Here is a 5794-nt window from a genome sequence, read left to right as displayed (position 1 = left end):
CTAATAAAGATAGTAAAGTAAATATTTCTGGTATTTTTGTTGTATAGATTGGAAAGTAAAGATTGCAAAATAGTAAACGAGATGCGATGTAAACAAAAGAGTTGCAATATAATAAGAAAGAGACCCAGGGGCCATAGGTTTCACTAGTGGCTTCTCTCAAGATAGCATGTATTACGGTGGGTGAACAAATTACTGCCGAGCAATTGATAGAAAAGCACATAGTTATGAAGATATCTAGGGTAATGATCATGAATATAGGCATCATGTCCGTGTCAAGTAGATTGAAACGATTCTGCATCTACTACTATTACTCCACACATCGACCGCTATCCAGCATGCATCTATAGAGTATTAAGTTCATAAGAACAGAGTAACACATTAAGCAAGATGACATGATGTAGAGGGATAAACTCAAACAATATGATATAAACCCCATATTTTTATCCTCGATGGCAACAATACAATACGTGCCTTGCTGCCCTTACTATCACTGGTAAAGGACACCGCAAGATTGACCCAAAGCTAAGCACTTCTCCCATTGCAAGAAAGATCAATCTAGTAGGCCAAACTAAACCGATAATTCGAAGAGACTTGCCAAGATATCAAATCATGCATATAAGAATTCAGAGAAGAACCAAATAATATTCATAGATAATCTTGTTAATAAACCCACAATTCATCGGATCTCGGCAAACACACCGCAAAAGAATATTACATCGAATAGATCTCCAAGAACATCGAGGAGAACTTTGTACTGAGAATCAAAGAGAGAGAAGAAACCATCTAGCTAATAACTATGGACCGAAGGTCTGTGGTAAACTACTCATGCTTCATCGGAGAGGCTATGGTGTCGATGTAGAAGCCCTCCATGATCGATTCCCCCTTCGACAGATCACCGGAAGAGGCCCCAAGATGGGATCCCACGGGTACAGAAGGTTGCGGCGGTGGAAAAGTGGTTTCGTGGCTCTCCGCGATCGATCTAGGGTATAAGAGTATATATAAGCGAAAGAAGTACGTCAGTGGAGCTACGAGGGGCCCACAAGGGTGGGGGCGCGCCTACCCCTTGGGCGCGCCCTCCTGCCTCGTGGCCGCCTCACGGAGTTCCAGACTTTGACTCCAAGTCTTCTGGATTGCTTTCGGTCCAACAAAGAACATCGCGAAGGTTTCATTCCGTTTGGACTCCGTTTGGTATTCTTTTTCCGCGAAACTCTAAAATAGGCAAAAAAACAGAAAGTGGCACTGGGCCTTCGGTTAATAGGTTAGTCCCAAAAATAATATAAAAGAGCATATTAAAGCCCATTAAACATCCAAAACAAATAATATAATAGCATGGAACAATCAAAAATTATAGATACATCGGAGACGTATCAAGCATCTCCAAGCTTAATTCCTGCTTGTCCTTGAGTAAGTAAATGATAAAAACAGAATTTTTGATGTGGAATGCTACCTAACATAATTATCAATGTAATTTTCTTTATTGTGGCATGAATGTTCAGATCCGAAATATTCATGATAAAAGTTTAGTATTGACATAAAAATAATAATACTTCAAGCATACTAATAAAGTAATCACGTCTTCTCAAAATAACATGGCCAAAGAAAGTTCATCCCTACAAAATCATATAGTTTGGCTATGTTCCATCTTCGTCACACAAAATACTCAAATCATGCACAACCCCGATGACAAGCCAAGTGATTGTTTCATACTTTAGTATTCTCAAACTTTTTCAACTTTCACGCAATACATGAGCGTGAGTGTCGGTGTCAAAACCGGCGGATCTCGGGTAGGGGGTCCCGAAGTGTGCGTCTAGGCCGGATGGTAACAGGAGGCAGGGGACACGATGTTTTACCCAGGTTCGGGCCCTCTTGATGGAGGTAAAACCCTACGTCCTGCTTGATTAATATTGATGATATGGGTAGTACAAGAGTAGATCTACCACGAGATCAGAGAGGCTAAACCCTAGAAGCTAGCCTATGGTATGATTGTTCTTCGTCCTACGGACTAAAACTCTCCGGTTTATATAGACACCAGAGAGGGCTAGGGTTACACAGAGTCGGTTACAATGGTAGGAGATCTACATATCCGTATCGCCAAGCTTTCCTTCCATGCCAAGGAAAGTCCCTTCCGGACACGGGACGAAGCCTTCAATCTTGTATCTTCATAGTCCAGGAGTCCCGCCGAAGGTATAGTCCGGCTATCCGGACACCCCCTAATCCAGGACTCCCTCAGTGAGCCATGGACATAGCACTATAGGTGGAATAGAGTAGTGGTTCTGGAGAAGACAAAAATGTGGAAGATGGTCTCACATCAACTAGGCATATTAATGGGCTATGGAGATGCCCATCAATAGATATCAATGTGAGTGAGTAGGGATTGCCATGCAACGGATGCACTAGGGCTATAAATGTATGAAAGCTCAAAAAAAAGAAACTAAGTGGGTGTGCATCCAACTTGCTTGCTCATGAAGACCTAGGGCATTTTGAGGAAGCTCATTATTGGAATATACAAGCCAAGTTCTATAACGAAAATTCCCACTAGTATATGAAAGTGACAAAATAAGAGACTCTCTATCATGAAGATCATGGTGCTACTTTGAAGCACAAGTGTGGAAAAAGGATAGTAGCATTGTCCCTTCTCTCTTTTTCTCTCTATTTTTTTGTCTGGCTTCTTTGGCCTCCTTTTTTATTTCCTCACATGGGACAATGCTCTAATAATGATGATCATCACACTTCTCTTTATTTACAACTCAAGGATTACAACTCGATACTTAGAACAAAATATGACTCTATATGAATGCCTCCGGCAGTGTACCGGGACGTGCAATGAATCAAGAGTCACATGTATGAAAAAATTATGAATGGTGGCTTTGCCACAAATACGATGCCAACTACATTATCATGCAAAGCAATATGACAATGATGGAGCGTGTCATAATAAACGGAACAGTGGAAAGTTGCATGAAAATATATCTCAGAATGGCTATGCAAATGACATAATAGGTAGGTATGGTGGCTGTTTTGAGGAAGGTAAATGGTGGGTTTATGGCACCGACGAAAGTTGCGCGACACAAGAGAGGCTGGCAACGGTGGAAGGGTGAGAGTGCGTATAATCCATGGACTCAACATTAGTCATAAAGAACTCACATACTTATTGCAAAAATCTACAAATCATCAAAACCAAGCACTATGCGCATGCTCCTAGGGGGATAGATTGGTAGGAAAATACCATCGCTCGTCCCCGACCGCCACTCATAAGGAAGACAATCAAAGAAATACCTCATGCTTCAAATTTGTTACACAATGGTTACCATACGTGGATGCTACGGGACTTGCAAACCTCAACACAAGTATTTCTCAAATTCACAATTAATCTACTAGCGTGACTCTAATATCACCATCCTCATGTCTCAAAACAATCATCAAGCATCAAACTTCTCATAGTATTCAACATACTTTATATGAAAGTTTTTATTATACCCATCTTGGATGCCCATCATATTAGGACTAGTTTTATAGCCAAAGCAAATTACCATGCTATTCTAAAAGACTCTCAAAATAATATAAGTGAAGCATGAGAGATCAATAATTTCTATAAAATAAAACCACCACCGTGCTCTAAAAAGATATAAGTGAAGCACTAGAGCAAAATTATCTAGCTCAAAAGATATAAGTGAAGCACATAGAGTATTCTAATAAATTCCGATTCATGCGTGTCTCTCCCAAAAGGTGTGTACAGCAAGTATGATTATGGTAAACTAAAAAGCAAAGACTCAAATCATACAAGACGCTCCAAGAAAAACACATATCATGTGGTGAATAAAAATATAGCCTCAAATAAAGTTACCGATAGACGAAGACGAAAGAGGGGATGCCTTCCGGGGCATCGCCAAGCTTAGGCTTTTGGTTTTCCTTGAATTTTACCTTGGGGTGCCTTGGGCATCCCCAAGCTTAGGCTCTTGCCACTCCTTATTCCAAAATTCATCAAATCTTTACCCAAAAACTTGAAAACTTCACAACACAAAACTTCAACAGAAAATCTCATGAGCTCGGTTAGTATAAGAAAATAAACCACCACTTTAAGGTACTGTAATGAACTCATTCTTTATTTATATTGGTGTTCAACCTACTATATTCCAATTTCTCTATGGTTCATACCCCCCGATACTACTCATAGATTTATCAAAATAAGCAAACAACACGCGAAAAACAGAATCTGTCAAAACAGAACAATCTGTAGCAATCTGGAGCTTTCGAATACTTATGTAACTCCAAAAATTCTGAAAAATTAGGACGACCAGGATAAAAAGTATATTGATCTACTGCAGTTGGAATTGGTATCTTATCGCCCGCTTGTAAAAAATGATAATCATTTTCGTGAGCGCATACTTTCTATTTTTATCAGCAAGATCAAACAGCAATCACCAAGAAGATCCTAAAGGATATACTTGCCAGAAACACTAATTAACACATAAAAAACACAATCATAACAGAATCTAGATGAATTATTTATTACTAAATAGGAGCAAAAAGTAAAGAACAAAAATAAAATCGGGTTGCCTCCCAACAAGCGTTATAGTTTCACGCCCTTAGCTAGGCATAATATTTCAATGATGCTCGCACGAAAGATAATAATTGAAACACAAAGAGAGCATCATAAAACGTGAGACAAATAAGTTTAAGTCTAACATATTTCCTATGCATATGCATTTTGTAAGCAAACAAATTATCAAGACAAGCGAAAACTAGCATATGCAAGGAAGAAGAAAGAAACAATATCAATCTCAACATAACGAGAGGTAATTTAGTAACATGAAAATTTCTATGACCATATTTTCCTCTCTCATAATATTACATGTAGGATCATATTCAAATTCAACAATATATCTATCATATAAAATTTTCTCTTCATGATCCTCATGCACAAAAGTCTTATAATCTTCCAAAATACTGGGATTAACATGTGGGATTATTTTTACCTAAAGTTGACTCTCTTCCAAACCCACTTTCAGTACTATTGCAAACATTATTATCAACAACATATTCATCATGAGGCACAAACAAATTTTCAGGATCATAAGAAGAATCACCCCAATCATGACCATAGCAATAAGTAGTGGACATAGCAAAATTAGCATCCCCAAGCTTGGGGTTTTGCATATTGTTAGCAAAATTGACATTAATAGAATTTATAATAACATCATTGCAATCATGATTTTCATCTAAGGATCTATCATGAATCACTTCATAAATTTCTTCATCATAATTTTTAGATTCACGAATCTCAAGCAAAACTTCATAAAGATAGTCTAGTGCACTCAACTCACTAGTAATTGTTTCATCATGATTGGATCTTTTAAAAAGATTAGCAAGTGGATGGGGATCCATATCAATAGATTTTTAACAAGTGAAGATGCAAGCAAATAGAAGACACATGGCACACAAGCAAAGAAGATATCTGACAAGAAAACGGTGAACGAAAAAGAGGGTGAATAAAATGACAAATTTTTGTGAAGTCGGGGAGAGGAAAACGAGAAGGAAATGGCAATGTAATGCGAGGGAGAAGAGCTCATGACGGGTACTTGGTATGTCTTGACTTGGTGTAGATCTCTCGGCAACGGCGTGAGAAATCCTTCTTGCTACCTCTTGAGCATGCGTTGGTTTTCCCTTGAAGAGGAAAGGGTGATGCAGCAAAGTAGCGTAAGTATTTCCCTCAGTTGTGAGAACCAAGGTATCAATCCAGTAAGAGACAACGCACACGTCACCTAGTACCTGCACAAACAATCAAGAACCTTGC

This window comes from Triticum urartu, chromosome 3 (genome assembly GCF_003073215.2).
Source record: "Triticum urartu cultivar G1812 chromosome 3, Tu2.1, whole genome shotgun sequence".
Taxonomy (NCBI): domain Eukaryota; kingdom Viridiplantae; phylum Streptophyta; class Magnoliopsida; order Poales; family Poaceae; genus Triticum; species Triticum urartu.
Note: the sequence above shows the minus strand (reverse complement) of the source record.